The sequence below is a fragment of the Giraffa tippelskirchi genome, chromosome 4, assembly GCF_054371585.1.
Source record: "Giraffa tippelskirchi isolate mGirTip1 chromosome 4, T2T-mGirTip1v1.2.pri, whole genome shotgun sequence".
NCBI lineage: Eukaryota > Metazoa > Chordata > Mammalia > Artiodactyla > Giraffidae > Giraffa > Giraffa tippelskirchi.
The window spans coordinates 184,786,140-184,799,485 of NC_137278.1; the positions used below are offsets into that span (position 1 = coordinate 184,786,140).

At 36.6% G+C, this 13,346-nt stretch overlaps 1 protein-coding gene across 1 annotated transcript in view; it reads right to left on the reverse strand.

The window, feature by feature from the left end:
- The window catches only part of PDE3A (phosphodiesterase 3A), a 627,104-nt gene extending 616,131 nt beyond the window's left edge, over positions 1-10,973 (reverse strand). Inside the window, exon 1 of the mRNA XM_081592259.1 lies at positions 10,680-10,973. The gene's annotated coding sequence lies outside the window, so the exon portion shown is untranslated. The remainder of the gene's footprint in view (positions 1-10,679) is intronic.
- Between the last annotated feature and the right edge of the window lie 2,373 nt (positions 10,974-13,346).

Consider the following 13,346-nt stretch of genomic DNA (forward strand, 5'->3'; position numbering starts at 1 on the left):
TGCATTTAGAAGCATCGAGAAAAGTGAAACACACATGTACACCCATGGCAGATTCACGTCAATGTATGGCAAAACCAACACAATATTGTAAAATGAAAAAATAGATAAATAAATAAATTTAAAAAATTATATTAAGTAAAAATAAAAAAAAAGAAAAATGAGACAAACAGCTATGTAAATTTGAACAAAGTAGAATAGAAAGATTGTTTTTAACATGGACAAAAGAGAATCATGAAAGTTATGAGATGAAAATCCTAAGATGTATCAAAATACAGAAGGACAAATTCTTGGAATTGAGTGATAATTTGACATAGGCCCAATTCTATACACATTTCACAGCCTCTAATCAATTATATAGAAAATATCTGATTATATTTAGGCTTCCCTGGTGGCTCAGATGGTAAAGAATCCACCTGCAATGCGGGAGACCTGGGTGCAATCCCTGGGTTGGGAAGATCCCCTGGAGGAGGACATGGCAACCCACTTCAGTATTCTTGCCTGGAGAATCCCGTGGACAGAGGAGCCTGGAGGGCTAGAGTCCTTGGAGTCATAAAGAGTAAGACACAACTGAGCGACTAAGCACAACATACAGCACATAAAAATTAGAATAAATGAATTCAGAATTTTATATATATCAAATTTTGTGAAACTTTCAATAGAATATTAACCAGTGCACATGACCCTTTAAAAACAATATATACCTTGCAAAAAACTTAAATTCCAAAGTATCAAAAATATGCTACCTATAGTCTTTCTCTGCAAAAGAATAAAACTAGATATTTTCAAAAGAAATATTTTTAAAAAAGGATCTGATTAGTTAATAAATCAAATACAGTCTCATAATACATTGGGCCAAAACATATGTATAATTATAACCTGTTTAGGAAGTAATGGTAATGAGTTATATGTATAATTTGTAGGGGATAGTCAAGGAAATGCTCAAAGGTAATTTTATATTTTAAAAATAAAATTTTAATTAGCTTAAAATGAATTATTTGTCTTTTATTATGTTGTCCTAAATTCAAATATTTGGAGAAAATCCATAGAAATCGAGGCAAGTCAGAAAGAAAATATTAATAGCTTTGAATCTTTGGACTTCGATGCTGAATGAAAAAATATCTACTTTTTATTTATTAAAAAAAAAAAATTGGGGCTTCCCTGGTGGCTTAGTGGTAAAGAATCCACGTGCCAATGCAGGAGACATGAGTTCGATCCCTGATCCGGAAAGATCCCATATGCTGCAGGACAACTTAGTCTGAGTGCCACAACTATTGAATCTGTGCTCAAGACCCCATGTGCCGCAACTATTGAGCCCACATGCCTAGTGCCTGTGCTCCATAACAAGAGAAGCCACTGCAATGAGAAGCCCATGCACTGCAACTAGAGAAAAGCCCCCACAGCAACAAAGACCCAGCACAGCCAAAAATAAATTAAAAAATAAAAATAATTTTTAAAATTAGGTGCTTAATTCATGCTTGGCATCTTTCCATACAAAAAAAAATAAAAAGAAGAACAAGTCACAGGTGTTATCCTCCAGAAATAGGGAATGAAGTCAGTAGGGAATTAAGTCAATAGATAATTAAAATATAGGGGATATCAGGGATTCTCTGATAGTAAGTACAAGAGGCCAAAAGGCAGGTAGCTGTACCATCTATAAGCCATAAGGTGACAGTGAAGGTCTTTTGAAGGAAGGATATGCAAAGTAAGTCTTGAGGGTAAAAGGCATTATCCATTAGGGAGAAGGGTGTGGTCCACATACAGGGAAGCATATGGAAGGAGAAAGAACAGAGTGCATTTAAAGAACTGAATACAATATTGCTGTTGTTCAATTGCTAAGTCATGTCTGAATCTCTTGCAATCTCATGGAAATATAGCCTGCTGGGTTCCTCTGTCCATAGGATTTCCCAGGCAAGAATACTAAAGTGGGTTACTATTTCCATTCCTTACCCAGGGATCGAACTTGCATCTCCTGCATTGGCTGGCAGATTGTTTACCACTGAGCCACCTGGGAAGTCCCCAAAACAATATTGTTAGAGAGCAAATTATACAATTTGGTCATGGAGAGGTAAGCCTGGACCCTATCCTGGAAAACCTCACGGGAAATGTTAAGGAATTTCAGCTTCATCCTGAGAAGAGATGAAAGTAGAGGTCTGACATTTTAGAAATGTGGCGGGCTTCCTCTCTTGGGTGAGATCTATGCCACGCTAGGAGCAGAGGGGCTCATAAATCTTAGCAAAGCCACAGACATAGATGTGAGATGAAGTTAAGCAAGGAAATGAACACTGAAAACCTAAAATTATGTACAGGGAGCCAGGAAGTGAATACTAACAGATACTGACTCAGGAGAAAACAGAAGATCCAAAAGTGAAGGAAAAAGTAAAAGCAGCCAGAGATAAGGGTACAAAGGAAAGATTCAAAACTCAGAGGAGAATGGAGATAAAATAATAAAAAAATTAACAGAGATGTTATAAATGATCAGAACTGAGGAAAATGGGCAAAGCCTTCATTGTAACCTTAGGGAAAATAATTTCAGTGGAGTTGCACCACAATTCTATTGGGTTTCCTTTAAGGTCAATTGGCAAACTACTTCTTAGAAACTGATCATTCAGTCCTATTATGAAGTTTTAATCCTCCAATCAATTAAAAACACGTATTACACTCCCATTCCCAAGATACCTAGGTAGGCTGAATGTGAAAGCTTAGAAATCAGGTTTTGATTCTCTGGAATCACAGAGCAGTAGTTACTCTACATAAGGACTTTAACAAAAACAAAACGAAAGTTTTATGGGAAGCTTCAGAGTAATCGTGCAAGTCAATCATTAATTTGAATAATATTGAAAGCTTTTAATAAAATAATATTAATTTCCTGAATGTTATTCCCAGCAGTGATGGTAACATCACATCAACTTATAACCAAAGCAGTATATGTTAAAAGTGAGAGGCTTCAATCTAAAATGTGAATTATGGGAATGTACTAAATTGCAGCAAAGAATTTTTAGGGGGTATGGTTTGTGAAGTATCACTTTCTCTCCACAGATTAGGAAATTTCTTCCCAGTGCCACTGAGCCCTTCTGCTTCCATCAATTTGGTTACCAATTATTTTCTAATATCCATCAATGCCAGTCACTAATATGTTTCTCTGTGGTATTTTAAAAATAATTTTAAGGATAAAGTGGAATGGAAATGAGTCATCTGCTCTTGCTGGAACAGTTGGCCAATTCAAAATATATAAGTGCCAGTTCTGAGTGTTATTATGAGTATCACGTTAAATACATCAACTTCCAAAGCTGATTATGTGCATACACTCATAGATGAAGTTAAACTTTGCAGAATTTCAGTAAATTGAAGTTCAAGGATTATATAAGCATCTAATAAACTTTTTAGTTATTCAGTTATTCAATCAATCATACATTAAGTATTTATTGAGCATCTAATATGTACCAGGTCCTCTTCCAGTCACAGGAAGTAGCAGGAATAAAAAAGAAACAACTATATTCTCAATGATTATCACAGAGTTGCTTTCTCTAAGTATTCATTTCTGAAATAAGAAAAATTCATGACACAAGATATTTTGAAGAGGTATGTATTCTTTGAAAGCTCTGAAGATGAGTCTGTGATATATTTTGTCCCTTATTCCCAAATCCATTTAAAATATTTATCATCTTTCTCTGACAAAATGCAAAATAATGTTTCTTTTTTGAAGGCAATGAAGAAGGATTCTGTAATAAAATTTGCTTATTGCTCATGAGAAAGAATTCTAATAACAGAGAGAATTTTTTTTAAAACACAGTTTTTAAAAATTATAATTTTAAATTTGGAATCTGTCAGCCACATACTTGATTTACCAGTTACCTGCATATTAGAAAATTCAGTAATCTCTAGATGTGTCTCACGAAGAATAAGAACACATCAAACCATGTTTTACACCTTTCTTAGCCCACTCCTAATACTTTTGTTCTGCTTACATATTTTAAGAATTATTCATCCTTTTGCATATTCATGAGTAGTGTCATATAAAGACATGGCAGAATTGAGAGCTTTTCACATTTTCACTTATTCAGAAAACATTACAACTTACAAATGTAAACAACATGCATAACGATAAGTGCATATACTTCTTTGCTTTTCTTCCTTAAATTCAGCACCTACTTCATTACATTTCCCACCATTTCATGACTCTGTTGCTGGCCAGCTCGTATCTTTTCTTGTGATTTGCTGCTGAAAAGTTTTTACACTGTATGTAAGTTGATGCCCATCATTTTTCCTACTTTGATGAAACAGTTGGACATGACTGAGTGACTAACACTTTCATATTCTTTTAAAGACAAAATTTAGTTACTCTCTTTTATTCAACCTCTCCTGTGTAAAGTTTTGGTCCTTTAAGAGCACAGTGTTCCTACAAAATATACTTTAAAATCATAAAAATTTAAAGTATATTTCATATCTTTCTTGTATTTTATGTTTCTAGGGCTCTCTTTCTAACTTTTTCTCTACAACACCTTCTTTGTCTTATAAAGGTCTTTTCTTATATTTAAATTATTTGCTAAAATAATTGGTGTAAATAGCTAAATGTGCCATAGTTTTACCATCAAAAATATGAATATCAGTGTTTTTAAAAACTCAGTATTGTACCTTTAGATTTGAGATAATTTGGGTTAATAATTTTGTGGCTGAGATTGGAAATTGTCCCTGACACACATTCCTCCCCCTCCTTCATAGTTGAAGTTTGTCCTTTTGGGGTTCTTCTTTTTCATTGACTGGGCCAAAAATAAGAGGTGGTGGTGGAGGTTTAGTTACTAAGTCACGTCCGACTCTTGAGACCCCCATAGACTATAGGCCGCAAGGCTCCTCTGTCCATGGGATCTCCCAGGCAAGAATACTAGGATGGGTTGTCATTTCCTTCTTCAATGAATAAGAGACTGGAGCTTAATCGGTCACATGTGACCATAACATGGAAGCCACATAATGACTACGGCCCAGCAACAAGAGAGACGGCATTTCGATCCCCAATGATTATGCAGGCATCATGCCAACCCTGGACAGTAACACTAAGATTCTGTTTGCCTGAGACAGAAAACCCCCATGTTGCTTACAACACTGTCATTTGTAGATTTCTATCAGTTGCAGACAAATCTAATCCTACGTGAAGCATAGTCCATAACTTATTTTCATAAATTTAACAATCTTTTCTAGATCTTATACAATTATGGTCACCCAGATTATTTATTGGAAATGAAGAAACTTTCAGCTATGACTGTTACTGACAACAGCATGATTCCCCAGTCCAACGCATGGAGATTTTTTCTGAAAAATGAAAGCACAATCTTTTCCTAACATCATTTTCAAATAATCACAGATACCTCAGGAAAAAAACAAATGAACCATGTCAAAAATAGCAAGTGACTGGTGATAATAAAAGTACATGCTTGTTGAGTTATCAAACGATTGACTAATTACATTAGGATGAAAGACAAGAAATATTTCAATTTATGAATTACAAGTAGATTCCTACCAAAGGGAATGATAATATTTTGAAAGTGAGACAACAGACAAATACATTAGCTCAGGCAGCTCACAGCAATCAGGCAGAAAAAAGGCACTACTTGAGTGTTTGATTAAGAAAGATGCATTAAGTTGACCATAAAATTTACTTTTTTTTTTTTTTATCAAACAGGATATTGAAAAAAATCCACTCTATAAAATTACAGTAAAAGGTGTGACTTGTGTTTGTATAACTGATTTATATAACTTGTATAACTGATTTAATGTAATTGTTTCTATTTTATCACTTTCCTCAGAGTTAAATTTTGCCTCTCCCCATTTTTCTGGAAAATTAGAATTTGCATATTCCCCACTCTTTCCTTTTTCCTCCCTCTGCTTGATGCTATCTTGTGCATGAAATTGTACAAGGGGTTCACCTTCGTTTTCTTTTTCTTTTTTTAAAAATGCTTTGTTTTGTATTGAGATATAGCCGACTAACAATACTGTGATCTTTTCAGGCGAACAGTGAAAGGACTCAGCCACACAGAGACATGTCCATTCTCCGCCAAACCACCTTCATTTTCTAACCAAGATCTTGTACATTAAATACCAGATCCACCATATGTCATGCAACTGTCACATGTGCTGATTATTTTTCCAAATTTCAATGATTCACAACTACTGCTGAATTGCTCAAGACCATTTTTAATCCAGAGTGGTTAACATGACTTGAACAGTGACATTATTTAAATGGTAACACCGTAGGTTTACAAGCAAAAGCAAGCCTTACACCAGAGACATCAAGTCGGTAAAAAAATAAATAAAAGAGAATGAAACCATCAAATTTTAAAAGCTGATGTGAAAAGTGTCTTATTTAATTCTAATAAACTACTATGGAATAATCCTTTAAAACATGTAGATGAAGAGCTAAGCACCTAAAAGTGAAGATAACATCTAGTTGAGAGAGATGGTTTATATTCTGTTGGATGGTGGGATTAAATAACACGATGACTCAAAATACACCTACATATAAAGAGTTTGGTTCCCAAAACAATTTTTAAATATTTATACCATCTCTAAGGGAATGGCTGGAATATGAACTAAGTACCCTGTTTAAAAGAGTTTCAAAGAGCATACCTATTGTTGCAATTAATTTACTTTCTGACAGGCTGAAAGAAATTATAGATCTATGCAGAAGTTTATGGTACTTGATAAGCTTAGACCAGAAATTATATTAACATTTGTGATTATCAATAATAACAAAACAGTTCAAGAGATTCAACAATGCAAATAGAAACTCATTTATTCCATAAGTGCAAAGTATTAAAATTTTATTGACTTTTAGTTTTTACTACTTTAATTTTTTTAATGTGCACAATGTTTACAGAAACAGTACAGAAATGCTTATTGATAGTATGATATTGTGAAGAGTGATTAGTCAGACTGTCCTGCGTTCAAGCCCAGGTCTTTGCCATCTGTATAATTTCAAGCAAATTGCTTACTTCCACTTGCCTCAATTTTTAAAATGAGAAAAATAATAATATTTCCTTTATAAAGTTATGTGAGGAGGAGCATGTAAGGCTCAGAGTCTCAAATGAGAAGCGGACACAAAAAGTCAATTCTGGCCTCATTTACCCTCACTTGCTTACTTTCTTTTACGTCTTTGAGTAGCAGTCCAAGGAAGAAAAACTACAGACACACATTTCTGGATGAATTGCTAACGTCTTCCTTCTCCTTATCCACCAGTGTTCTTGATACACTGAAAGGAAATTTAAGGAATTGGAAAAATCCTATTTTCCATGTCAAAAGCTATGACATCATCCTACTTGCAACATGTCTTAATCTTCTCCAGGTGGGATGAATTCTTGGGCCAACTAGAACAAATGTCATAGACTTGGAAAGCTAGAAAAGAATGCATATTTGAATTTTCCAAAGTATTATCGCCATCATTACAGTGTAAAAGGAAGAGCAGAGTGATTGAGCTGGAAGGACAGGAGGTAACATGGCTATGCTTCTGAAAGGATACTAGTCAAACAATGGAGAGGAAATGGTATTATCTGGAAACAAAGCCAAGCAGACCTTGACAGACACAGACACGGTGAATCAGTCCCTTATTAGATTTGTCGGTCTCAGCTGCCCACTGAGCTTTAGAGTTTAGCTACATCTACTCCTCCTACAATCACAATGAAAAATTTATAAGGAGAAGCTCTTTAACAATTAGAGAGGCTCCTGGGGATGTGCCCATGAGTAATCTCCTTTAATTTGTCAGTTTCCTCCCAATACACTGGAAGGGTATCTCCATGTAGGCTGTATATTTTTATTTTAAAAAATTAACTTCACTCCTGCCAATGCAGCAGATGCAGAAGACGCAGGTTTCATCCCTTGGTCAGGAAGATTCCCTGGAGGAGGAAATGGCAACCCACTCCAGTATTCTTGTCTGGAAAATCCCATGGAGAGAGGAGCCTGCTGTGCTACAGTCCACAGGGTCACAAAGAGTCAGACACGACTGAGCAACTGAGCACAGCACAGCTCAAGTTCTGTATTAACTATGAGTTTTACCACTATTTATGGAGAAGTAACATCTAGTTTAAAACAGCAGCCACACTGATTTAGCCTCACATGGCCCTATAGGATTGATAGGAGACTCATTTGTACCAATATTTTCTGATTCTGTTCAAGGATTATCAAAGATGTATAAATTCAATTTAGAAAATTTCAATCTCTAATCACACGTTTAAACATCTTCAAAAAATCAATTAGTTCATTTTCAATTAATTAAACCATGAAATCGTGAAAAACATTAATCTTGATCATATCTCAGCAGTTAACACACTTCAAGAAGCTGATTTTTGGCTTCCATGTGGCTTCTCTTATACACATAGCATTAATCTCTACCCTGCTGTTCTACATATTAATGCTCATATTTAAAGGTAGAGGCACATACATCTTAAAATGTATTTTAAAATTTAAACTGTGAAATCAAGGTTTTAAAGATTATATTATGTCACAGTAAAACATTTATTTTGCCCGTGGGGCACTTTTAATACGACACTAGAATGGCCCTAGTAGTAAAGAACCCGCCTGCCTTCCCTGGTGGCTCAGCAGTAAAGATTCTGGCTGCCAGTGCAAGAGACTCAGGAGACATGGGTTTGATCCCTGGGCTGGAAAGATCCCCTGGAAGAGGGCATGGCGACCCATTTCAGTATTCTTGTCTGGAAAATCCCATGGACAAAGGAGCCTGGCGGGCTACAGTCCACAGGGTCGCACAGAGTCAGACACAACTGAAGTGATTTAGCATGCATGCAAGAATATTTAGTGTTTGAGCAAGACAAGTCTTGTAAGGATTGCTAATACTGTCTTCAAGCTTCCTAGAGAGCATAGGGCTTTAGCCTCCCTTTTCAGATGCAAATAACAGCTTGTTAAGTATTATTCTTAGAGCAATGACTCCTCTTGGCTCACTTTATGATCCCAGCTCTGGAGAGATAAAGATGCATCTTACCCTAGCATACACTGGGTCATACTTTTACCAGATCACAAGGCCCAGGTAAGACCCATATGTCTGCCAGGGTGTGCCTTCCACCTAAAGAAACAGCTATCACCCCTTCCACCCTCAGTGTGCTTCTTCTGAGGAAATAAAAAGAAGGTGAGATGGTAAGGGTGCTGAATACTTGTTTTTTTTAAACAATATATTTTATTTGTTATTTGTTTATTTACGGCTGCACTGGGTTTTTGTTGCTGTGCACAGGCTTTCTCTAGTTGTGGTGAACCAGGGCTGCTCTCTAGCTGCAGTACACAGGCTTCTCATTACAGTGGCTTCTCTTATTGTGAGCATGGACTCTGAGACTCATGGGCTTCACTAGCTGTGGTGCATGGGCTTGGTTGCTCCACTGCATGTGGGATCTTCCCAGACCAGGGATCAAACTGGTGTCTCTTGGTCCCTTGCATTGCAAGGTGGATTCTTAACCAATGGACCACCAGAGAGGCCCAATGCTGAACGTTTTAAATGGGCAAGTGATCTCCAACAAGTTATTGTTGCTGTTGTTCCTGTTCAGTCACTTAGTCATGTCCAATTCTTTGAGAGCCCACAGACTGCAGCACACCAGGCTTCCCTGTCCTTCACTGTCTCCTGGAGTTTGCTCAGACTTATGTCCATTGAGTCCATGATGCCATCTGATGATCTCATCCTCTGTCATTCCCTTCTCCTCTTGCCTTCAATCTTTCCCAGAAACAGAGTCTTTTCCCATGAGTTGGCTCTTTGCATCAAGGAGCTGAAGTATTGGAGCTTCAGCTTCAGCACCAGTCCTTCCAATGAATATTTGATTTCCTTTGGGATTGACTGGTTTGACCTCCTTGCTGTCCAATGGACTTTCAAGAGTCTTCTCCATCACCACAGTTTGAAAGCATCAATTCTTTGACTCTCAGCCTTCTTTATGGCCCTACTTTCACATTTGTACATGAATACTGGAAAAATCATAGCTTAGAGTATACAGACCTTTGTCGGCAAAGTGATGTCTCTGCTTTTTAATATGCTGTCTAGGTTTGTCATAGCTTTCCTTACAAGGAGTAAGCATCGTTTAATCTATTATGATTGCAGTCACCATCTGCGGTGATTTTGGAGCACAAGAAAGTATTATCTGTCACTGTTTCCACTTTTTCTCTATCTATTTGCCATGTAATGATAGAGAAAGAAAATGTTCTAAGCAAAAGAGTAACATATGAGAAGGGAGAATTTATATTGACTGTGTAAAGTCAATTTATATTGACTCTAGGGCAGAGGTGATAAGGGATTGAAGCAGGACAGTGACCATAGAAATAGAAAATAAAAGAAATAGCCCGATTTATGAAATGTTTAAGGAAGAATTGACAGGATTTTGTTATTACTTGGATGTGTGCAGTGGTGGGAGAAGGCATGCAGTACTACTCACAACACTTCTGACACCGTTAGCATGGGAGTTTTTCCCCAACAACATTCAACTCTTCAACTCTCTGAACACCAAGGGGGTGGCCTATAACTTAACCTGGAGTTGGTGCAGACCACACAGGTTAAAGGCTCAGTCCCACAAGGCTGTCACCCCACTTCAGACACCCATCACAAATCCTCCCCTTCTTCTAACCAACAAATTATCAATCAAGAGTTCCCACTACACCCTCCCAACATTTGATGATTTGCTCACAGAATTCCAGAAAAGTTTACTTACTATTACATGTTGATTATAAAGAATACAATTCAGGAACAGGCAAGGCATAGGGGTAAGTTCACAGAGCTTTCAGGTTCTCTGGGTACACTCCACTCTCTCAGCACCAAGATATGTTCACCAAACTGAAAATGCTCTGAATCCGGTTATTTAGGGCTTTTATGGAAGTTCTATCATGTAGGCAAAATTGATTAAATCACTGGTGGTAGATAATTAATTTGATCTCTAAATCTTATCCCTTCCCAGAAGTTGGAGAAGAAATATGGATGCTGAAAGTTCCAATCCTCTGGTCATGTGGTTGGTTCCCCTGGCAACCAGCCCCATTCCTGATGCTATCCAGTGGTCCACCGAGAATTACTGAACTAGCTTAAACTCAGATATGGATACAAGGAGCTTGTTATGAATAACAAAGATGTCCCTCTCACCCCTTTGAGGAAATTTTAAGAGTTTTAAGAGTCGGACATGACTGAGTAACTGAACAACAAAAGAGCTCTGTAACAGGAACCAGGGGGAAAAACCAAATAGGTTCATATTATCAAACAGTATCACAGGGTATGGTTGTTCAGTTATTTTCCTCCCCAGGTTGTACATTAGGAAGAGGACCTATTATTTAAACCTATAATAACTGCAAATTTATATATCTATAGTCACATTTATATTGAAATCCCAGCATAACCTTGGTTGTTGAAAGACAGCTCTAGACATAGTCATGGTCAAACACGTCCTTTTGTCAACTACTTACTATTAACTTAAGACATCATATGTAAACATGAATATGAATATGCCCTTTTCAAAACAATTTCAAGGGGTTCTATTGTGGAATCACTGAATTTCAGGGTAGGAAAATTTGTTACAAAACCTAATTATTTGGGACACTCTGCAATTTAAGCTCTAGCCATAATTTTATGAGGTCAGTAGGCTAGAGAGCAAGGGCCACTTGCTTTGACAAGTTTATCTTCAATTCCTGGTTCTGAGAAGTAAGATTTTGAGAAGAAGGTGGGAACAAAAATATGTGACTACTGATTTCACAGCCCCCTGTGATTTCAAGTTCACTTTCCTAATTTGTCAAACAACTGTCAAACAAGGATATTTTTTTCCTCCTCATTTCAATGTCTCTCACACTTCCTGATATTAGAATCACACTAAAATGAAATTAGCCACTGTTTGTTCTCATTTTGCCTAGCTTGTTTTACCGGAAAGAATAATATACCCTAAAAGGAATATACACTTAAATGAGTGGGTGAAGTGTGACTATATGAGTCACATGGGGAATAAAACTGCTCTATCAGAAACAGTAAGAATTACTGCTATATAGTTCACAAACTAGAAACTTACAGATTATTTTCTGAAATTTCATTTTCAATATTGAGAACATTCGGTATGAGGATGATATAATATTTCCAAGCCCTAAATCCAGAGGTAGTGTTGCTGTGGTTTAAATAAACTATTGAACAAAACATAATTTATCAACTCTGTGTGGGACAAACCAAAATCTCCTTTCCTCTTCTAGAAATTGAGTTAGAATTTACTCAACTCAATTTACTCAATTTACTTACTAGAAAATGATTGCTTAGAACATTCCTTAAGTATCCAAAGACACCTATAAGTATAAAGAGTTACATGGACTTATTCAACCTAGAAAACATGTATACACACACAAACACACACTTCACTCATATATACATACCCATGTCATACCAGATTTATAGCCTTTACCATTTGGAGCAAGGAAAAAGAAGGAAAAGCCTTTACATGTGGAAACAAAAAGAAAATGACAAGTCATTTTTGGTATTTGATAAGCTAACCATAGATTTCTGACATAAATGCATGCTTATAAATGCAAGATATCTTTCTAACGCATCATACCAAATAAGCCATAAATTCTGAAACATGAGATCAACCAATGACTAAGGTCTGGATAAAAATCATGACTGAATACACAGGATGAAAGCCAAAGAACAGACTCCTATGGATAAATAACAGTTAGACATCACGCATTTAAGTTAATGTTTTACTTTACTTATTTTCAAAAATATTGCATTAATTCAACGAATATGTGAAGATCATTTTTGTGTGTGTATGTGTGTGTGTGCACATGCGCACGCTCGCTCAGTTACGTCTGACTCCTTGCTACTGCCTGCACTATAGCCTGCCAGGCTCCTCTGTCCATGGGATTTTCCAAGCAAGAATACTGGAGCTGATTGTCATTTCCTTCTCCAGGGAATCTTCTCAACCGAGGGATTGAAACTGCGTCTCTTGTATCTCCTGTATTGGCAGGAATATTCTTTACCACTGTGCCACCTGGGAAGCCCTATTACATGCTGGAATCATTATTCTGTTTGTAGCAAATTCAGGGTCATCAATAGGTGCTAAAAAGTAATCTCTTTCCTAAGAGATTTTATTTCACTCACTGCTGACCTTGTGCTCTTTTCTGTTGTTTTTGAAATTGATAAATGTTTACCACATTCAGTAACATTTTCCAGACTTCCAGACAGATGAATTCATAGCATACACATTCACTTCCTCTGGGAAACACAATTTGAGCTTTTGTTTCCAGAGAATACAGGGTAAGTTTATTTTTAAGGAGAATTAATGAAATAAAATGATTGCTTCACCGAGGAGCCTAGCCTCAAAGCCATGGATAATCTAGAGAGCTTCAGGGACCTGTGT